The sequence below is a fragment of the Schistocerca piceifrons genome, chromosome 7 (assembly GCF_021461385.2).
Source record: "Schistocerca piceifrons isolate TAMUIC-IGC-003096 chromosome 7, iqSchPice1.1, whole genome shotgun sequence".
Classification (NCBI taxonomy): Eukaryota; Metazoa; Arthropoda; class Insecta; order Orthoptera; family Acrididae; genus Schistocerca; species Schistocerca piceifrons.
In genome coordinates, this window is record NC_060144.1 from 533,035,914 (window position 1) to 533,060,115 (window position 24,202).

Consider the following 24,202-nt stretch of genomic DNA (forward strand, 5'->3'; position numbering starts at 1 on the left):
ATTTCTGAGATCCGTGGGAGAACATACCATGACAAAATTATTCCATTTAGTATGAAAGATATGTGAGACAGGCGAAACGACCTAATGTAATAATTCCAATTCAAAAGAAGCCAGGAAGTGACAAGTGTGATTATTAGTTATCAATTTAGTAAGTAATCGTTGCAAAATACTGGCACGACTAACTATAGTAGAATGGGAAGACCGCTAGAATGCAACCTCGTGGAAGATCAGTTTAGGTTATGGATAAATGTATAAACATGTGAGGCAAGACTGGGGCCTACGACTTACCTGAGAAGATGGCTTAGAGAAGAGCAAACTTATGTCTGTAACATTTTTATATTTAGAGAAAGCTTTTGACAGTGTTGTCTCGAATATACTCTCTGAAATTCTGAAGATAGCAGAGAAAAAATACAGGGAGCGAATGATTATATACAACTTGTACAGAAACCATATTGTAGTCATAAGAGTCCAACGGCATGAAAGGGAAGCAGCTGTTGAGAATGGAGTGAGACAGATTTGTAGCCTACTCCTGATGTTATTCAATATGTACAATCAGCTAGTTATATAGGAAAGCAAGGATAAATTTTTAAGAGTAAAGAATATTGGCAAGTTCTGTAAGATTTGCAAACCATTCTTGGAAATGAAGGCAACAAAAACAGTGACTGTGATGGTGAAATTAGAGATACTCGTATATGGGGTTTTACGGAAGCATACCGAGAGTCTTTCTGTCCATGATGACAGGCTGTGTACTTCGCAAAAGCAAGTGGACACACGTGATATTATGATTGCAGCTATCAGCTGTCTCAGTTGAGGCTTGCCGGTAGCTTGCGGTAATGACGTTGTAGTTGCTGACAGTCGTGGATGCGATTATTTCTTCGGTCAGCTCCAAGTTCAGACGTGCGATTACTATACCAGACGAAAATGACGTAGCGACGATGGAAATTCATCGCAAGCAGATTAGGCATCGTTGGTGGCAGAATTTTCTGTGAATTCTTCTCTCATTACGAAGACTACCGTGAAAGGGTGCCTTTCAAAATTGTAAGTTTATGAAGCTGATATGGCAGTGCACTTTGGAGAAGCTGTTTCTTAAATTTACTGGTTTCACCAGTGAAAATCCCAAGGAACAATTCCGATAGCCGGTCACGGTGGCCGAGCGGTTCTAGGCGCTTCAGTTTGGAACCGCGTGACCGCTACGGTCGCAGGTTCGAAACCTGCCTCGGGCATGGATGTGTGTGATGTCCTTAGGTTAGTTAGGTTTAAGTAGTTCTAAGTTCTAGGGGACTGATGACCACAGATGTTAAGTCCCATAGTGCTCAGGGCCATTTGAACCAAACAGTTCAACATGTAGGTGTTACCTAGTTTAGGAAGTCCGCTGACCCAGGACAATGACGCCGACATACGACTACGTTCCGATCATGAAGTGTTACACGGCTAGCTGTTTCATCGTGTACATCTACATCTAGGACCAAGCTACTCACAGGTGTGCAGCTTCAGGTACCTCGTATTACCACTGTCACTTCTTCCCTTTCCTGTCCCAGTCACGAATAGTGCTCGGGAACAAGGACTATTGGTAAGCTTTCATGTGGGCCAGAATCTCCTCATTTATGCTTTACTTTCTGTTCGAGTGATATACATGGGAGGAAGCAGTATATTGGTTGACACTTGTAGCAATGTAAGCTCAGCTAATTTTGACAGTAAATCTCATCACGATGCACAACGCCTCTCTCGTAACGTCCAACAGTGGAATTGGGTGAGCATCTTCTTGACGCTTTCGCTTTTGCAGAATGAACCCGTAACGAAACATACTGCTCTTCATGAGTCCTGTCTGGTTCGGATCCAAAACTGACGAGCAGTATTCAAGTACCGGTCGAACGAGGGTTTCGTAAGCTCCCTTCTTCGTGAGTGGACTAGAATTCTTGAAGATTCTTCCAGTGACTCTGAACCTGACATCTGTCTCACCTACTGTTAGTTCTATGCACTACTTCCACTTGTAATGTCTCCTTATAGATACTCTCAGATATTTAATAGCTTGACTGCTTCCAATGACTGCTTGGAAATCGTGTGATCATCCGATAACGGGTCCTTCCTCCTATTCATGCGGTTTACGTTACATTTGTTTATCATGGTGGTCAACATCAAACATTGATTCTCGGCCGTTCTCTATGTATTTCGCGACAATTTTCTAGCGTTGCGATTTCTCTTTGTACTACAGTATCCCCCAAGAACATCCTCATGGAACTTCCGACGATATCCACTGGGTCACATGTGGCGTCTGTCCTAAGGGTCGTCAGGCGCAATTTCTCTGTTTTTTCGACACATATTTGCAATTTCATGTTTAGAATTTGCAGCTGGAGTAAGTCCAAACAGATACTGCTCGTCACACGGTTCATGCGATGCCCAGTGTAAGGGGAAAGCGTCGGTTTTGTCACCTGTTACAACCAAAATTACTTTTAAAGTGTAGTTTTGCGGCCCATTCGATAGTGTTCCAAAACTGGTGTAGTGCGATATTCGTTTTATCAGTATCTATTAACAGCGCAGTAAAACAAGAACATTAACCAATACCCCAGCGGCGACTCAAGTGCCGACCTGCTCCAAAGTGACGGCTGCTGCACGCATCAGCTCTACGCAGACGCTGCTGCAGTAGGGGTTATTCTTCCTGTTTTACCATTACTGTTGATATATAACGATAAAACGAATATCGCACAAAACTAATTTCGGACCACTCTATCGAATGGGCACGTAAAATTCCGGTTTAAAAATCATTTTGTTTATAATAAGAAACAAACCGACGCTTTCTGTCGCCGCATGGGAGACGTGATGATCAGTATTTGTTTCGGCTGACTCCTGGTACACCTTCCAAAAAATAAATTGAAAGTATCTGCCGAAAGACCACATACAATGCGCCTCACGGTTGTTAGGAGAACACCTAGTATATTAGTGCATACTAAAGATCCTAAAACACTCTCTTTCGACATGCCCGAATTTACTGTTACGTCTGAATATTTCCTGCGTTAAGAATAACATGCCGTTTGTATTTGCTAGGAACACTTCAACCTAATCAAAAAGCTGATCTGATATTCTTTATGTGAGTATTTTATTTGGAAATTTGTGGTAAGTTCCTATGGGACCAAACTGCTGAAGTCATCGGTCCCTAGGCTTACACACTACTTAATCTAACTTAGACTGACTGACGCTAAGGACAACACACACACCCATGCCAGAGGGCGGGCTCGAACCTCCGACGAGGTGAGCCGCGCGAACCGTGGCAAGACGCCCCACGCCGCGCGGCTACCCCGCGCGGCGTATTTTATTCATCAGGTGACCGTACGAAGCTGTATCGAAAGTCTTCTGGGAGTCAAGGAACACAGGTGCAATCGAGGCTGCAGTATCATCTGCTATCTGCGTTTCGTGCTGAAAAGTAATGTTGCGAGCTTTTTTTTTTTTATTCTGTTCTCAACATTGCTCCGTATTTTGAATTCTGTTCTCAATATCAGTTGAGTTATGACATGCCACGCGCACTACTAGTTCTACTTCCACGCTTCGCTGAGGGAAACTGCAAGCCCTCTGCAACTAGAGGACTGCGAATTTTAGCGTGCAGCTTGGCATCCTGGTGACGTAACGATGTCGGTGCCTGACGAACACCGTGTTGTAATCGAGTTTCTAACTGCGTAGAGCTTCGTACACACGTGGGGCATCCTCTCCTTCATCACGTCAATGCCAGATCACACACGAGGCTGCGACATCTGTCAGCCATCCGATTCCTTAGGCTCACCGACATCGGTCATCTTCCACACTGTCCCGTTTGGTCCCATCCCATTTTAATCTGTTTCAGAAACTTGAAGGACACATTCTAGGAGTTCACCTTGATACTGATGAAGTGGTGCCAGCAGAGGTGACTATGTGGCTCTGTCAAGTCAAACATGGCACAGTGACAACATCAATAAAGTGGTCTCTCGTTAGGTGAATTATGTTAAGAAATAAATGTGTAGACACGAAAAATAAAGGCGTAGAATGTTGATAACACTTGTTTTATTTACAAAGCTTTCCAAGTTTTCGTATAAAAAATTCAGAGGCATCAATTTGCAATACGCCCTTGTACAAAGAGAGTTAGGTCTCACACGATCATTGGCTGTGGAATCCGTGTTGGTTCCTACAGAGGGGAATCCAGAAAGAAGAGCATAAAACTTATTCTAAATTTATACAACATGCTGACCTAAAAATGTAGGCTTATAGATCTGTTTGTGTGGTCGACGAACCATTTTTTGAAGACGGGAATAAGCTGTGCATTTTTTAATCACTACGAACGTTGCGGTGAACATGTAAGTTAGGGTAGATTGATGCTAGAAGAGGAGCAAGTTGTTTCGCATACTCTATGTAGAACCTCACAGGTATCCCGTCCGGTACCGTGCGGCTTTCCTCTGTTGAGCGACTTTAGACGATTTTCCGCCCTAAAGTCACTTATTCCGACACTTGTCATTTTGACGTTCATGTGTCTGTTTAAAGGAAAAATCGCAGTACGATCCGACTGAAAGAGTTTCGGATAAACAAATGTAGTATTTCGTCTTTCTCTCAGTCATTCTTGGTTTCAAAAATGGTTCAGATGGCTCTGAGCACTATGAGTCTTAATATCTGAGGTCATCAGTCCCCTAGACTTAGAACTACTTAAACCTAACTAACCTAAGGACAGCACAGACATCCATGCCCGAGGCAGGATTCGAATCTGCGACCGGAGCGGTCGCGCGGTTCCAGACTGAAGCGCCTAGAACCGCTCGGCTATATCGGCCGGCTTTCCTGGTTTCGATGACAATGATGCCACTGAGAGTCTTGACAGCTAGCTTTGATCGATTATCGGTTTTAACACAGATATAAACTTTCCTTTTTCATGGTATTTGTACGTAGCCTTCAAGGTGGAAAGACCACATAAAACTAATGATAGGTTAGGCAGATGTCAGAATCAGATTCGAAGCAACAATCCTCACTAGGTGTTGTCCACCCTCGAAGGGGGCAGTTTACGAAACGACGCTGGACCAATACTTCATCAATCGTCCTCAGTCTACAATCATTTCCAGGTCTGATTCACAAAACAGGGAAGATCCAAAGATGGGCAGCGTGTTTCTTCACAATTTCGCTTAAAAGCGATGTATCACGGCGATGCCCATCCATTTCTAGCGGCAGACGGTACAAGGGAGGCTTTGTGCGTTGCGGTGTGGTCTAGTGTTAAAAATTCGGGAGCGTACGTTTCTGGCAGAGGTAAGCGAGATATTGGTTCCTGATACATACATGCCTTGATAAGACCACGAAAATCACGGTAAGACGAGTTGTGGAGTATATATGTAGACGTAGTAGATGTTCCAAGACAAGTGGAGAAAAACCTCCTCCGCCAAGTGTTTCGCATAATGACTACGGGGATAAAATTAGGGGAATTAGGTCTTCTACTGTGTTGTTGCGATGCATCATCCGGGAGTGGAACAGAGGTATGGAAAAATTATACTTGCTGAATATGAAGCTCCGTCACATAGCTTACGCTTCTTAACAGAGTATTGGTGCAGTGTAGAAACGAAATAAAGTGCCTCGAGATGGTAATCTAACACGTGAGCTAGGATTTTGCAACAGCGAACTTAGGAGAAAAAAGAGGTTGGGAAGCTTAACATGACACACGGATCGGGCACTTAAAGAAATAGCCGTTGATCCTTGGTTCTCGGAGAATTTGTGTAGTAGAAGTGATCCTAGCTGAGAAAAAGAAAAAAAAGAGCGGTTTTCTTTGTTGCTTTGGTGAAGTGTTCTCGGGGCGATTCACAGCCTGATGCAAATGAGCTGTGAAGGTGCGCACGCTACGTTCGGCCAAGGACACTAGAGGGAAACTATGACTGCGAAAACGGCCGTATCTATAACAACTAGATCCGGATTTGCAGGTGCACATCTGCGGCGCCCGGTTTTACGACCTGATGCGATTTGCATATCGCACGTGAGTCACCCGTCCCCTTGACATTTGCGGCCGGCCGGCCACGTCGCTCCGTGATCGCGCCGCAGCGCCGCTTCCTGTCATAAGCCGGCCGCATTTCTCACGCCCGCTTCCGCTCCCACGACCCGCGTACTCGTTCGTTATTCCTTTTACCCTGGGAGGCGTCGCGTACCGGCGGCCCTCTCTGATCCTCAGCCCGAATGGAGAAAAAAACGAGTCCTTCATTTGAATCTGTAATTGAAATCTAATGGGCGTACCCGAAAATTGGAAATGTGGCCGATGCACCACGGTAGTGAGCGATCCCTAAACAAGGTGTATATGAGGCTTCTGGATGCTCCTGGTGTTAAAGACCGCAATGTAGGTAAGTGCCGGGCGACAGGAGTTTCTGGTGCAAGTCTTTTCCTTACTTCATGACGTGTTAAGGAAAGAAACTACACTACTGGCCATTAAAATTGCTACACCACGAAGATGACGTGCTACAGACGAGAAATTTAACCGACAGGAAGAAGATGCTGTGATATGCAAATGATTAGTTTTTGAGAGCATTCACACTATGTTGGCGCCGGTGGCGACACCTACAACGTGCTGACATGAGGAAAGTTTCCAACCGATTTTTCATACACAAACAGCAGTTGACCGGCGTTGCCTGGTGAATGTTGTGATGCCTCGTGTAAGGAGAAGAAATGCGTACCATCACGTTTCTGACTTTGATAAAGGTCGGATTGTAACCTATCGCGATTGCGGTTTATCGTATCTTGACATTGCTGCTAGCGTTGGTCGAGATCCAATGAGTGTTAGCAGAATATGGAATCGGTTGGTTCAGGAGGGTAATACGGAACGCCGTGCTGGATCCCAACGGCCTTGTATCACTAGCAGTCGAGATGACAGGCATTTATCCGCATGGCTGTAACGGATCGTGCAGCCACGTCTCGATCCCTGAGTCAACAGATGGGGACGTTTGCAAGACAACAACCATCTGCAGGAACAGTTGGACGACGTTTGCACAGCATGGACTATCAGCTCGGAGACCGGAGCGGTTACCTTTGATGTTGCATCACAGACAGGAGCGCCTGCGATGGTGTTCTCGACGATGAACCTGGTTGCACGAATGGCAAAACGTCATTTTTTTGGATGAATCCAGTTTCTGTTTACAGTAATGATAGTCGCATTCGTGTGTGGCGCCATCGCGGTGAACGTACATTGGAAGCATGTATTCGTCATCGCCATACTGGCGTATCACCCGACGTGATGGTATGGAGTGCCATTGGTTACACGTCTCGGTCATCTCTTGTTCGCATTGAAGGCACTTCGAACAGTAACGTTACATTTCAGATGTGTTACGACCCGTGGTTCAACCCTTCATTCGATCGCTGCGAATCACTACATTTCAGCACGATAATGCACGATCGCATGTTGCAGGTCCTGTACGGGCGTTTCTGGATACAGAAAATGTTCGACTGCTGCCCTGGCCAGTACGTTCTCCAGATCTCTCACCAACTGAAAACCTCTGGTCAATGGTGGCCGAGCAACTGGCTCGTCACAGTTCGCCAGTTACTACTCTTGATGAACTGCATGGGCAGCTGTACCTGTACACGCCATCCAAGCTCTGTTTGACTCAATGCCCAAGCGTATCAAGGCCGTTATTACGGCCAGAGGTTGTTGTTCTGGGTACTGATTTCAGAGGATCTATGCACCTAAATTGCGTGAAAACGTAATCACATGTCAGTTCTGGTATAATACAGGGTGATTCAAAAAGAATACCATAACTTTAAAAATGTGTATTTAATGAAAGAAACATAATATAACCTTCTGTTATACATCATTACAAAGAGTATTTAAAAAGGTTTTTTTTTCACTCAAAAATAAGTTCAGAGATGTTCAATATGGCCCCCTCCAGACACTCGAGCAATATCAACCCGATACTCCAACTCGTTCCACACTCTCTGTAGCATATCAGGCGTAACAGTTTGGATAGCTGCTGTTATATCTCGTTTCAAATCATCAATGGTGGCTGGGAGAGGTGGCCGAAACACCATATCCTTAACATACCCCCATAAGATAAAATCGCAGGGGGTAAGATCAAGGCGTCTTGGAGGCCAGTGATAAAGTGCTCTGTCACGGGCTGCCTGTCGGCCGATCCATTGCCTCGGATAGTTGACGTTCAGGTTTCATAACTAACCTTTTTCGTAGGACTCATACAGTTGATTGTGGAATCTGCAGCTCTCTGCTAGCTCTGCGAGTCGATTTTCCTGGGCTGCGAACAAATGCTTGCTGGATGCGTGCTACATTTTCATCACTCGTTTTCGGCCGTCCAGAACTTTTCCCTTTGCACAAACACCCATTCTCTGTAAACTGTTTATACCAACGTTTAATACACCACCTATCAGGAGGTTTAACACCATTCTTCGTTCGAAATGCACGCTGAACAACTGTCGTCGATTCACTTCTGCCGTACTCAATAACACAAAAAGCTTTCTGTTGAGCGGTCGCCTTCTTAGCATCAACTGACGCTGACGCCTAGTCAACAGCACCTCAAGCGAACAAATGTACAACTATATGAAACTTTATAGCTCCCTTAATTCGCCAACAGATAGTGCTTAGCTCTGCCTTTTGTCGTTGCAGAGTTTTAAATTCCTAAAGTTGTGGTATTCTTTTTGAATCACCCTGTATATTTGACCAATGAATACCCGTTTATCATCTGCATTTCTTCTTGGTGTAGCAATTTTAATGGCCAGTAGTGTAAGTGACCGTTGAAGTTGGGTAGTGATTTAGCGCGATTACAGGTGTATGAGAAGCTAAAAAGGAGTCTCGTATCGTTTTAATTACATAATTAATCCAGGAATTAGCATATATTTACATTTTCCGGTAATACAAGATTATATATTTTCCGGTAAACCAACATTATGCAAGACATTTAATTTCCACTCTCCATCTTTGACTTTTTGTCAGCAAATTTATTTTAGTATTTCTTCTTCTAATTCATGTCTGAATTCCTTCTATCCATGTAGCCGGTGATCGTCCTCATTTCTTCCTTCCTGGAAGTTCTCATTCAACTTTCCGTTGTAATAGTCTCTCCTCTGATATCCTTTCCGTATATTCACATGACATAATCTGTTTTCATTCCTCAAAATCAGTAGTGGAACTTGTTACATCCATTTTCTTCCTGATAATTTCGTGTCTGGCCCTTTTCCGTCCCGATGTCCCTGCAGACTCTCTCCAAAAATCCATGACATTTTACATCACTATTTTCTTTATTGAGATTTGAATGTCCGTACTTCTGGTCCACATGTCATAATGATTGTAATACTTACTGAAGATCTTGTCCTTTAGTTGCCATTATAATCTACTGATGCTGTAAAATGACATTTAATGTTACAGTAATGACCTTTCCAGCATTTCTTCTTGAATCAGTTTCCTTATGTTGTTTACTACGTTGTGCCATTTTTGCTCCGAGATATTTGTATTATTCAGAAAATATAATAGTTCTCATAGCTTCTGCTGGTCTCAAATCTTGATTATTTCCCCGTGTTACCACGTATTTAATTTTATTCGTGTTGACCTGAAGCCCCATTTTTTTAATAATCCTCCATTAATTTTCTGGTGACGTATTCAATGTCTGTTTCATCTAGTGCCAAAATTAAAAAATGGTTCAAATGGCTCTGAGCACTATGAGACTCAACTTCTGAGGTCATTAGTCCCCTAGAACTTAGAACTAGTTAAACCTAACTAACCTAAGGACATCACACACATCCATGCCCGAGGCAGGATTCGAACCTGCGACCGTAGCGGTCTCGCGGTTCCAGACTGCAGCGCCTAGAACCGCACGGCCACTTCGGCCGGCTGTGTGCCAAAATTAGCTGGCCATCAGCAAATTGTAATGAATATGCTCTGATTAGCCAGAACATTATGACCACCGACTTACTATCGATATAAAATATACCAGTCGATAGCAGCGTCACATGACGAGGAATGACTGCTAGTCAGACGCACGTTCGGTGCATGTAATATCAGTGAGCGTCCTGTCTGTGTGTCGAAAGGGGAAGGCGCGCGATCTCTCTGAATTTGACCGAGGTCAGATTTGTGATGGAAAGCAGGCTCGCCACGAGCACTTCGGAAACTGCTCTACTTGTCGGGTATTCGAGCAGTGCTGTGGCGAGTGTCTTCAATACGTGGCGAAACTAAGGTGAAACCACGTGCAGGCATCTTGGGGTTGGCCGGCCACCCCTGATCACACATTTCGGACGCCGTAGACTGGGCAGTCTGCTGACACAGGACAAACGGCGAATTGTGCCGGAACTTAATAAAGGGGTAAAAATATCTTGTAAACAGAAAAGGGAAATGTATTTTTCAGTTAGGAGGAGTAATGATCCCATACTTAACGATCATTTACAACCGTTCGCCCGACGAAAGATCCGTACCCAAAGATTGAAAAGTTGGACAGGTCACACCAACATTCAAGAAAGGTTGTAGGAGTAATCCACTAAATTACTGCCCATATTATTAACGTCGATATGCAGCAGGATTTTGGAACATATATTGTGTTCGAACATTATGAGTTACCTCGAAGAGAACGGTTTATTGACACAAAGTCAACACAGATTTAAAGAACTCGTTCTAGTGAAAGATAACTAACTCTTCAATCATACGAATTGTTGACTTCTATTGACAAGGGAATTCAAATTGATTCTGTATTTCAAGATGTCCAAAAGGCTTTTGACACACTACCACACAAACGGCTTGAAGTGAAATTGCATGCTTATGGAATATAGTCTCAGTTATGTGACTGGATTCTCGATTTTCTGTCAGGAGGGTCACATTTCGTAGTAATTGACGGAAAGTCATCGAGTAAAACACATGTGATTTCCGGTGTTCCCTAAGATAGTGTTATAGGCCCTTTGCTGTTTCTTACGCATATAAACGATTTAGGAGACAATCTGGGCAGGCGTCTTAGTTTCTCTGCAGATGACGCTGTCGTTTATTGACTAGTAAAGTCATTACAAGATCAAAACAAATTGCAAAACGTTTTATAAAAGATATCTTTATCGCGCTAAAGTTGGCAATTGACCCTTAATAACGAATAAAGTGAGGTCACCCACATGAGCCCTAAAAGGAATCCGTCAAACTTAGGTTACGGGATAAATCAGTCAAATCTAAAGGCCGTAAATTGAACTACATACCTACGAATTACAATTACGAAAAACTTAAACTAGAATGAAAACACAGTAAATATTGCGGGGAAGGCTAACCAAAGACTTCGGTTTATTGGCAGGACACTTAGAAAATGTAACAGACCTACTAAGGAGACTGCCTACACTACGCTTGTCCGTCCTCTTTTAGAATACTGCTGCGCGGTGTGGGATCCTTACCAGATAGGACTGACGGAGTACATCGGGAAAGTTCAAAAAACGGCAGCACGTTTTGTGTTATCTCGAAATGGGGGAGAGAGTGTCACTAAAACGATACAGTATTTGGGGAGAACGTCATTAAAACAAAGGCGTTTTTCGTTGCGACAGAATCTTCTCACGAAATTTCAATCACCAGTTGTCTCGTAGGAATTCGAAGATATTTTGTTGACGCCAACCTACATAGCGAGAAACGATCATCATAATAAAATAAGAGAAATTAGAGCTCGCATGGAATGACGTAGGTATTCGTTTTTTGTGCGTGCTGTACGAGACTGGAATAATAGAGAATAATTGTGAAGGTGGTTCGATGAACCGTCTGCGGGACACTTAAATGTTATTTGCAGAGTATCCATGTAGATGTAGATGTAGAAGAGCTTGAGATAAGATTTTTTATCCTAGGTGTAGTAACGGAATTCCTTTGTAATTATTGATGTCTATTTTGTCCCCTAATTTGTGAAATGGTTGAAGTAATGCAACCTCCTAGTTTTCTGGAATTATTTTAGTGTCCCAGGTCTCACCTAGTTTTCTTTTGTAACTGCGACACCTAGATCTCCACTCACCTGAGGCTTTGTTTGCTCTGTTTCAGTTGTTTGATGCATCATTTAATCATACCGATGCTTGGATGTTTTGAATCGATCTCTGATACCAGTATGCCACATTTACTGAGGAAAACTTCCTTCATTTGTGCCAATCCACTTCTGATATCTTTCATGCTCGGTTATCCTGTACTGTCTTATTTTATACACTGGAGAATTTTTCCACTACTTCTGCAAATGTATTGTTCCCAGGTGTGAGGCAAAACAAGCCGTTATTTTCCTTTCTAATACTCTTCATCAACTTCGTCTTTGCTTTTCTTGTCGTTAAGCCAAACTCTGTGTTAAGTATGCTTCCTATAAACTCTGTGTTAAGTATGTTTCCTATAAAAGCGACGAGAGAAAAGTATCGCTTTCTCAGTGACAACCAGTTTCGGACCAGACAGTAATATCTGTTGTCAGGGATTGCAGGTCCATCTCAACCAGTTTTCGAGATAGCATTGCGATGGGAACTGTATTCAATGAACATTAGGCGCCGAGAAGTTTGCAAAATGTCATTGGCACTTCGGCACTTACAATGACCAAACAACACATAAATTCGACAGCAGCTGATTGTGAGCGTGTGTTGTGCTCAGACGAATCGCCGTTCCGCCTCTTTTCAAGTCATGGAAGGCGTCAAGTGCCCTGATTGTCCAGTGACGCGCTAAACCCGTAGAGTGTGGATAGTGCAGTTCAGGCCAGGCACTGTGATATTTGTAGGGGTGTTTTTTTTTGTATCGTGGCTTGTGCCTCCTCTCACAAACTATTTAGTGATTATATTTCCAGTGACTTATCAAATTTATAGATGCTTGTCATCTTGCATAAAACTGAAAGTAGTCATACCCATGTCGACAAATTATTATGAACCATGTAAGGTACTTACATGGTTTCATTTTGGCTTCATTGTCTTCTTCAGGGTATAAATGCTTTCTCGAGTTATTCATATACAAAGAACTACCTACAAGTCTTCATTTCGGTGACCCACGTAGGTCCCACGCATAAATAATAAGAGTTCTATTAAGTTTTTATCTCCTTTATTTCTCCATAGTCAGCAAGCAAACAGTTTCATAATAATTAACCAACTTTCACAGAAATACAACTACCTGTGACAGCACAAACATGCCTCTTACAATCGACTACACATGCTTTTCTAATACTATATTTCTTCCCGCCAAGCACGAGGTGGAAGAATAGACTCTTTACTTACAACTGTAGTATCTCTAATCATTTACATAGCTGGCGATGAACGTATTAACATTTACTTTATACAAGTTTTTACAAAATTTAGTGGAAATGTTATCGTAAATAAGCATAAAATTAACATATCTGTGTTTTTGATAAATAAGTACAACATTGTTGAATTCATATCAAATTAAAGCAATAGTTCACAAAGTATATTGTTTATATAGAAACCGATTAACATCAAGTTATTATTTTTTATAAATGAAGTAATCGATTCCTAACATGAATTATACGTGAGTACATCACACTACACGAACTATGACTACTGTATGTACAAGTACCAAACGTTTTCTACAAAGTTCACTGCGACAAAGTACGGCTTCTTCTCCTTCAGCGCTGCGGCTAGCAGGGCTGAGGGGGGGGGGGAGGGGGGGAGGGGTGGAGGGAGATGAAAAATGAAGGCTGCTGCCGGAAGTCGCTACAGCTGTACAGTTGCCTTGTCAGATAACAAGCAGTTTACTGACGATATCACTTCTGTTAAGTTAGATTCAGGGTCCACTTTAGGAATACTATGGCGTCTACACATTTTTCAAAAAAGAAAAAGTGGAGAATGCACTTGTTCAGTGCCAAATTGGAGCTGTCTTACTTTTCGTATCGCTTAAAGGCCAAGAAAAGGACTTAATATCCTATCGCACTATTATGAGCTGGAAAAACACTTAGTGGAACGTCCTTATAAAACTAGTGACCAAGACGATATGGTGCACTTGTTTTCTGATGAACGACGATGAATTCTGGCTATACATAAGGCGGCCATATGGAAATAAAACTGAGCTTAGTGTAAGCAGAATCTTGAGAAAATATTTTAATGTTGACATCACAAATTATTTGAATTCTTTAAGTGTCTTAATGCAATGTGACAATCATGTGGCAGACTGGTGGTATCAAACAAAACTTAATCCTGTGGAAAAACCAGCTTCAAGTTCATTACATGAAACATTTCCCATAATTGGAGGCAGTTACTTGTGGATCTGACATGATTAAATACGTTTCAGTAACTGAAACATTTCATCATGAGTCCTCAAAGAAATTGCAAGATATTACACAACTGAAGATGGATTTTGATTTATTTGTTAGACTATTTTGGCTTTTCACTGCTAATATACCTCATTACTTCCGACTTGAGGTGACATATGTAGAGTGGAGCATCCACCTCAACGACCTGTTTGTCCCATTCAGGAATTTATGCGACTTACATGAAATTTTATCCTAAGAGCACAATCCTTGACTGCGCAGACAAGCTGCTACAGTTATTTCAATATTTATTTCAACAGTATGTGTCAATGTTTTTTCGTCTCCCATGAAGTTGATGAAGTCCCTTCAACGTTTGGGTTTAACAAATTATAATCTGCACAACGCATTCTGTTTCACAATATCACAAGCCATAGTTCCAGAAGAATTACATAATCTAAAATCGAAGTATCTGTAAGTTTTATAACATCACAGCATAATGTTAAAATACCTGTATTGATGGTTTTTGTATTTCTGCTCTGCATTATATAAAGTATTCATTTGATCGAGTAGTAAAAGTAACTTTTTTTGGCAGAGAAACAGAAATTTGAAAATAAACACACGTGATAAAAGCCTGCTTGTAAAAGTGTACTGCATTATTCGCCACTTAGAAGTAGCTGTACCCTGTTGCAAACACGTCTTCCTAAGTTTCTCGCACGTGTAGCTTTCAGCATATAGACGTCACACTCACAGCTGCTCGGAATAGCGCATAGGTGGAGGGGGGAGGGGGGGGGGAGCCGGAGCATTCAGCAGACTCGACGGTGCTCGGAGAGTGCAAGTGTGTTTCAGGTGCACAAATGTTGGCCAGGCCTCTTCTGCATCTTCGTGATAAGTATATTGTGGGCACTCTTCTGAGATAGCAGCTGTGTTCATAGGGCTGTATGCACACTTTCTCAGCTGGTCAACCACTATGGCACACCCTGTCGCAGCTCGATATGTCCAGTAAGTCCCCCGACTTCTATGCTATAAAAATGTTGGGTAAAACACAACAGTAAACATCCGCGAAATTTGGGAGGTCAATGAATGGCTTCTGGTGGACATGGCACACCTAAAGAAACTTCCTCGCCATATGGAGGCCATTTTAAACGCTAGAAGTCATGTTATGTGGTATTAGTGTTCTTATCCAGGGTATATTTCACATGTGGTACTTGAATAAAGCTCCGGGCTATCGGCATAGAAGTGGTATTTGCAGGAAGATGTAGTAACATTAGTAGATATTGTGGTGGGTAACCCACCTTAATCAGCCAATTGCTGTTGAACAGGAGGGCTGGACCACATAAGCAACATTCACAGTTAACAACAACAACACTTTTATTAACTTTCTTTGGCCAAATAAAATATTAAAATTCAAAATCTTTACAAGCACGGGCAACAAGTCTATTCAAACAACAACATTAGTCTTTAACCGAGCATTAAGTGACTTGCAAGTTAATTAAATTCTGTACACAATAAAGGAGACTACAATAATGAGATAAAGTTTAACCAATAATGGATATCACAATTTTTTTAACACCAAGAAAATGCCAACAGATACACACCTTTGTGACAAATTTTCAAAATAGGTGACGTCACATAGGCACGGACAAATTCAAGTAGCAGAAGGGGGGCCCACTGGACCCAGACCAGAGGCGGCTACACCCAGAACCCACAGCAAGTGGCCGAGCTGGACAGGGCGCCGCGCACAGTACACTATAACACACAAATCTTTTATAAATCCTTTACAGACCCAAATCGGGGCCGCACGACTCGATTCGGGTAATATGGCCGAGTCCATTTCCCACACTACAAGCCAGGTTCGGTCTTGCAAACGTGTCAAACACACCACAACCTCTGCGTCGTGCCCCAGCCTGCTCAACCACGCTCGCCTCTGATTCTCTCGCGCCGCGCGGCTTTCCGGCTGTCCTCTTTGTAGCCCCCACGCCCGTCGCTGACAAAAGCCACGTCAAACGGCCGAACCCAAAGATCACACCATGCCGACCCGATAGATCAATCGATACGGGCTGGCACGGCTCAGATATCACACGTTCCTGGTTGCATGCCTGGTGCCTTCGCCGTTAGCCGCAGTGTGCACGTCAGCCCCTCGGCGTGCCCTCGTCTCCAGCACCAGCGCGACGTGCGGCAGGGTGCGACGTGGGCGACCGGCAGGACCGCTGCCTGATGGCGGTGACTACAGAGCGTGGCCGTGGCTCGTTAGCGGCCATTGTCGCTGCTGGCCCTGTTCAATGGGCCGAGGGCGAGCCGCCTACACTAGCTGGCTCCTCTTCACTGCCCTGAAACGAGTTTGTCCGGAACTGGAACAACACTGGCGCCTGCAGCGGTTCTTTTCACCCACTGCTGTTAATCATTGCCACGATTAAGATCCCAGTCTTTTGTTACAAATCCCTATTTTTCAAACGTAATCTCCGTTCAGTGCGATAGTCCTACTCTACCTTACTGGAAGGGTCTGTATGTCCGCATGGTACCACTCTACTTGTCGACGTTGGAGCCAACGTTCTGCTGCAACAATAACTTTCCCATTATCCGCGTTCCGCTTCTCGCGGAGTTTATCCATCGTTGGGCCAAACAGATGGAACTGCAAAGTGAGAGATCTAGGCTGTAGGACGCTTGAAGAAGAGCTGTTCGAGCGGTCTAAGGCGCTGCAGCCATGGACTGTGTGGCTGGTCCCGACGAATGGTTCAAATGGCTCTGAGCACTATGGGACTTAACTTCTGAGGTCATCAGTCCCCTAGAACTTAGAGCCACTTAAAGCTAACTAACCTAAGGACATCACACACATCCATGCCCGAGGCAGGATTCGAACCTGTGACCGTAGTGATCGCGCGGTTCCAGGCTGTGGCGCCTAGAACCGCTCGGCCACCCCGACCGGCAAAACAACACTGCAGGTGTCACAGATTTGTGCGGCTGGTCGGCATGCGGGAGATCGGGCAGGTTTGCGGGATCTTATTGGGATGATGACATCCTCCTCGTCCAGCGACTCCCCGTGGATCTCTTCACTGCCAGGTCTCCGCAGACATTCTTGAGGCGCCTATGAATGCTTGCGATACTCTAGTTTTCCGCCAAAAGAAATTCGATGACAACTCTCTGCTTGGTACGCATCTCTGTTAGAGACGCCATTTTGAAGGCTACTTACAGCGCCGCCACTTGCCGAAACTTTGTCACTTGTAGCACAACAAATTCCGCATTTCTTCTATCGAAAATGGACGCAAAAAGTGTGTTGCACTAGTTATTGAACGCCCCTGTTAAGCATTTGAGACAGTTAAAGTTGCAGTCCTCGTATAAGGTCACTCGGGACTGGTGAATACTGAAGCCAGCGCCGCCTGACGGTCGAGCAGAAGCCTTCGGCGGCGCGGCGCGGAGAGACCGCTGGGCGTGCAGCTCCCCGACATCCGGCGGCGCTTCTTTCCGGGATGAGGGCCAAGCCGCGATTCCCGGACGGAATAAGGAGGGAAAGAAGGGATTTGCCGCGGCCGCGGCGGCCGGAAGCCCGCTGCATAATGGAGCCGCCTACCTCCACCTCCGGCCTGCAACCTACGCCAGTCTAGCCAGCCGCCCAGAGCCACGTCCCCGAACGGATTTTCTTCCCCGCCTTAGCCGCGGCGTCTGGGGCTGCCCCTCTTCTCTTCCGTGCACCGCTCGAAACGTTCCCGTATTCCACGCCTCGCAGCTACCGTAGCGTCACCCAAAGTCACGCTCATGGCGGTGTGTAGTACACACTATATATGTAAGTGACCTAGTAGATAGTGTCGGAAGTTCCATGCGGCTTTTCGCGGATGATGCTGTAGTATACAGAGAAGGTGCAGCATTAGAAAATTGCAGCGAAATGCTGGAAGATCTGTAGCGGATAGGCACTTGGTGCAGGGAGTGTAAAATGACCCTTAACATGGAAACATAGACAAATGTAATGTATTGCGACTACATAGAAAGAAGGATGCTTTATTGTATGATTATATGATAGCGGAACAAACACTGGTAGCAGTTACTTCTGTAAAATATCTGGGAGTATGCGTACGGAACGATTTGAAGTGGAATGGTCATATAAAACTAATTGTTGGTAAGGCGGGTGCCAGGTTGAGATCATTGGGAGAGTCCTTAGAAAATGTAGTCCATCAACAAAGGAGGTGGCTTACAAAACACTCGTTCAACCTATACACGAGTATTGGTCATCAGTGTGGGATCCGGGCCAGGTCAGGTTGACGGAGGAGATAGAGAAGATCCAAAGAAGAGCGGCGCGTTTCGTCACAGGGTTATTTGGTAACCGTGATAGCGTTACGGAGATATTTAGCAAACTCAAGTGGCAGACTCTGCGAGAGAGGCGCTCTCCATCGCGGTGTAGCTTGCTGTCCAGGTTTCGAGAGGGTGCGTTTCTGGATGAGGTATCGAATATATTGCTTCCCCCTACTTATACCTCCCGAGGAGATCACGAATGTAAAATTAGAGAGATTAGAGCGCGCACGGAGGCTTTCCGGCAGTCATTCTTCCCGCGAACCGTACTCGACTGGAACAGGAAAGGGAGGTAATGCAGTGGCACGTAAAGTGCCCTCCGCCACACACCGTTCGGTGGCTTGCGGAGTATAAATGTAGATGTAGATGAAGACACGAATTTCGCGACATCGTGCTTAGTGGATTTAATTGGAAAATTTTACTGACAGTCCTGTGTTAATAAAATGTTCCGGACCATTATGTAGTGGTCGAATGGATTTCACCTTAAAACCCAACGTTTCGTCCCCCTCTTCGGAGGAAATTTTCACACCCTGGCTCGCTGCTACTCCAGCAAAACTGCGCTTCTGCGTGCTTCCACACAGTCGTGTGACGTCACATGTTTTGAATACGCGATCGGAAGTGGTCATTTTCGACTGGCGTAGTTCGCTGTTGCTATCACCCCATGGCCGGCCGGTGTGGCCGAGCGGTTCTAGGCGCTACGGTCTGGAACCGCGTGACCGCTACGGTCGCAGGTTGAATCCTGCCTCGGGCATGGATGTGTGTGATGTCCTTAGGTTAGTTACGTTTAAGTAGTTCTAAGTTCTAGGGGACTGATGACCTCAGAAGTTAAGTCCCATAGTGTTCAGAGCCATCTGAACCATTTATCACCCCATAGTGGAAGACTGGAAGAAAGATTTTTCCAAAGAGGAATCCAGATGTCATTCAATTTCGTACCCTCCTCTTTCGTTCTGAATTTCCTGGGGTGTTTTATAATTTCTATGGCCTCAGCCTTTCATGGTATCCTCTTGTGACTGCCAGTAATAGAGTTCTACCAGAATCGTTGCGATTGGCCCCATGGCTGCAATGGGATGGGGCGAAACGTTGGGTTTTAAGGTGAGATCCATTCGACCACGGTATAATAGCCCGGAACTTTTTATTAACTGTGACATTTCCGGCCTTGAAAGTTAACATTTTACAGTGCTGCATTAATCCATTGATCTTTTACGCTATGAGACCAGTCTAATTAAGGGTCGTCTCGCCTACACTGCTCACTATTTTAATGTCAATAATCAATTTTCTGTTACTAATACAACTACTTTCGGAAAGATTCCGAGGTCGCACCACTGGCCTGGAATGTGTGTACCGCTAACAGTTCATACACCGACTAGACACTAGTAACTCGTGTTGATAATCACCAAAACAACAAAACAGGAGTACAAGGAACGAAGAAAGGAAGAAGATTACTGTTTTACATGCTGTTTGCAACGGGAACATTAGAGAGGGAGCACAAGTCGGATTAGGGAAGCAACCGCTCTGACATTTGCCTTAGGCTATTTACGAAAATGACGGAAAACCTGCACTCACGAGACAAAAGTCAGGAAATAGTGGTATGCACAAATACAGACAGTGGTAGTAGCGCGTACACGAGGTATAAAAGAGTACGCGTTGGCGGAGCTGTTGTTTGTATTCAGGTGATGCATGTGAAAAGGTTTCCGACTTGATTATGGCCGTACGACTGGAAGTAGCAGACTTTGAACGCGAAATGGTAGTTGCAGCTACATACATGGGACACTCCATTTCGAAAATGCTTAGAGGATTAAATATTCGGAGATCTCCAAGAAGCCGAACGTAACCATTTCCAGTCAGTGATCAGTTCAGTCGGACCCGAGAACCCAGTCCTTTCCATTTAAACACGGACTGCACCATTTTGGAGGCACCACCAGCTTGCACAGCCCCTTAGTCACTTGGAAACTTGGGACCATGGCTCCGGAAGGTCGGCACCATACTCGAACCCTACAATGAGCTCTTACCAAATGCTTCATCAAAGCACTGTCGCTCCAGATTGTCCAACTCCCCAAAGGCGATTCGGTGTAGATCCCTCAGAGCGGGCCGGCCGGATAGGACGTGCGGTTCTAAGCGCTACAGTCTGTCACCGCGCGATCGCTACGATCGCAGGTTCGAATCCTGCCTCGGGCATGGATGTGTGTGATGTCCTTAGGTTAGTTAGGTTTAAGTAGTTCTAAGTTCTAGGGGACTGATGACCTCAGCAGTTAAGTCCCATAGTGCTCAGAGCCATTTGAACCATTTGAACCTTAGAGTGGTTGGTGGGTCACGTCGTACATAAACAGCCCGTTTCAATCTATCCCACGCATGTTCGATAGGTTTCATGTCTGGTGAACATGCTGGCCACTCTAGTCGAGTGATGCCGTTATGCTGAAGGAAGTCATTCACAAGATGTTCACGATGGGGGCGCGAACTATCGTCCATGAAGACGAATGCCTCGCCAGTATGCTGCCGATATGGTTCCATTATTGGTCGGAGGATGGCATTCACGTATCGTACAGCCGTTACGGAGCCTTCCATGACCACCAGCGGCGTATGTCGGCCCCACATAATGCGACCCCAAAAAAGCAGAAAATCTTTGAAATCACTTCTGAGATACCGGTTAGAAATCAGTTTGATTTGTTAGCTGAAATATAAGAGTCAAAACCAGTTTCTGAGAAAAGTAGAGAATACATGACTTGCAGGAACAACTTTGAGTCTAATTCAATAGAAAAGTCAAGCAGAAAGAAGAGAGTCTTGCAAGTAGGGAGCAGTCACGGGAGGGGTGTAGACCAAATGCTATAGGCGTAGCTGTGTATTGAACACCAGGTCACAAGCATCGTGAGACCCGGCGCCAAGCTTAGCCCTGTGCAGATACTTTGACGGATGGCGTCAGGTACCCATAGCAGGAAAGGGTCTGGCTGGCAACTTAGAATTCTAGCATTAGAGGTGTCCTGGAGGAAACTGGAGCAGCAACAGCACACAACCGTGTCGAGTCCGTAGAGGTTTCAGAGTGCCACGGAGAGACCTGCGTTAAAGCGGCTGTCAGTCGTGTACACAAGGATCTGAGTGCATGGCTTTCAACTGAAACGAAGTCTCTTGTGTGTGCTGTGCCTGGTGCTGCAATTTTGAAATGGGGATACGCAAATAATGGCCTGCACGTGAACAGGATGGGGGCGACGAATTATCTCAGTACCTTGCAGAAAATGTGAGGGGGCTACAAGCACGCACGATAAAATCCATGTGATTAGTGTCAGAGTCAGATTACAGACATACAGTTTTGAAAGACATTATAACAGAACAGGAACATAATATGTGTAACAGTTTCTAGGAAAGTAAAATTAATTTGTTTCATCAACATATTTCTAGGTTGAAAAACGAGATAGATGAGCTTCTTATATGTCTAGAAGATGTGGAAAATTCTGAAGTGATTGATGTTCTATGTCTCTCTGAACACCATGTAACCACAAGCGTGCAGAAGTTAAATATCAGGCCTTATAGACTAGCATCATTTTTGTGTGGAGTGAATAGGAAAAAGGATGAGTTGCGACATATGTAAAAGTGGAACATAAATCTAAAACTTTGAAACAAATAGTTTTTGTGCAGCTAAGAACCTAGAAGCTTGTGCTTGTGTGTCATTACTGCAGAATACTTCTCTGGTAATTGTTAGTCTATATAACTACTCTACGAAACTTTCAGTTATTTATGAGAAATATAGATCCATTATTGAGTTACCTGTCAGACAAGGAGAAACACTTAGTAGCTAGGGCGCTTAATCCAATTTCAGTAGTCCGTTTTCCAGTTCGTGTGCAACAAAATATTAGGACTCCGACTGATAACTGTTTTATAGAGTGGTCGGGCTGAAGCAATTAACGTGTATCCAGATGCGAGACATGCATGCTAGAACATAAATGCTGATGCTACCCATGCCTGCAGCACGTGCTGACGTGTTTGACCACGGACGGCACATGTACAAGGCGTGGTCAGAGCTCAGTTCTCTGCAGCTTTGAGTGCATTATGTTGGAGCTATGTGAATGCGAACGTGGACAAATTATTGGTGCTCGTGTGGTAGATGCTTCTGTGAGCGAAAAACACCGCATATCGGGAATTCCGAAAACATCACCCGTTAAAGCCGTTGCCACACGACACGAGTTAGCTAATGCTGACGTTGCGTTTTACGAGTTTTGTGACGCCACTTCCTAGTGTTTCACGTTGAGGAGCCAGTTTTTCCAGCGAAACACAAAATAATTTCAGCGATATTTGAGAGCCGTGCCATTTAAATCTAACCAATAGGAAGAAAGAACGCTATCTACGTCACAAGCAGAAAGAAGGACGCCCTACTGCATTTGTCGTTTTCAGTAGAGCCCATATTCGATGCGTTTTATGTTATATGTTAAACCCTATGAATGTATGCTGTTTCTAAGCAACTAAATTAAACAAAACTCCGTCCGAAGAGGCCTCGGAAGGCCCATCGCTACTGAGCTACTGCCGTCTCATCCGCGGCCTATAAGCGTCACTGCATCAGGATATGGAGGGGCGTGTGGCCAGCACACCGCTCTCCGGGCCGTTCTCAGTTTTCGAGACCGGAGCCGCTAATTCTCAGTAAAGTAGCTCCTCAGTTTGCCTCACAAGGGCTGAGTGCACCCCGCTTAACAACAGCCCTCGGCACATGGGACGGTCACCCACCAAAGTGCTAGCCAAGCCCGACAGCGCTTAACTTCGGTGATCTGACGGGAACCGGTGTTGTCACTCCGGCAAGGCCGTTGTCGTATCTAAACAACAGTGCATTGAATGTCTCTAGAACGAATCGTTGTTGGTATGATTTGTTGTAATAAAACGACTGGAAGCTTCATATTGACGGTTAAAGAATTTTCGTATTTAGTTATTTTCTCGTTATAACTCCCTTGTTACGAGAGTAAGCCGTTTTAAGGCAACGACGCATTGAAGATCAATGAAAACCTGTTGTTCTCGTTAGGATTTGTTATAATTAAATATCAACTAACAACATTTTGACGGCGATTAGAGCCTTTAGAACAGTATAACATCAAATACAAGGTCGCTAGTAGTTGTGGCCCAGTTGTAACCTCCCCACAAAATTAAAAAAAAAATAATAATAAGAATAATATTCACATTTAGTGTAACCTCAAACAGAAAAAATTCCTAAAATTCTCAACAGTAAAAATTATAATTATGTGGTTCACATTCAGTGTAACGTCCCAACAAAATAATTTCCGTAACCTGGTAATAATACAATGTAGCAAACCTCTCAATTAAATTGTTCCTCACTTATAACTTTTCCATAATTGACTGTGAATTTAACCTAGTAAATTTTGGACGTCAGCAGTGCTGCGTCATGGCCCTGAAAGATCATTTTAAATAAAAATGAGAAAAATTCTTAGCTCAATGAAGTCGCCGGATAACGCATATTTATCTGCTCTTACAATAATTTTTTCTGGCACAGCCCTGTGCAATGCTGGCCGATAGATTTGTCATTTATGAAAAGAATCAATTGATTTTTTTTTTTTTGCAACAATCGGGATGATCATGGATGGGAGAAATTAGTAAATTCTTTAAATTGAAATGAATCGTTGTTAAAAGTTACTTTTTATGAGAAAGAGTATTATTACGAGATTTTTAAAACATTTACATAGGATCTGAGATAACATTACTACATATGCGCGAGGCTGCTTTTTACCTTATACAATAACACTCAGGCTCCGACATCGCTGCACCGCGACCGGCCCAGCCAACACGATACACCAGACCAGACC

At 44.2% G+C, this 24,202-nt stretch overlaps 1 protein-coding gene and 1 pseudogene across 1 annotated transcript in view; one reads left to right on the forward strand and one right to left on the reverse strand.

Moving 5' to 3' along the window:
* The window catches only part of LOC124709069 (zinc finger protein basonuclin-2-like), a 577,389-nt gene that overhangs the window by 522,946 nt on the left and 30,241 nt on the right, over positions 1-24,202 (forward strand). The gene's annotated exons all lie outside the window — the stretch shown is intronic.
* Positions 23,082-23,199, reverse strand: LOC124709420 (annotated as a pseudogene).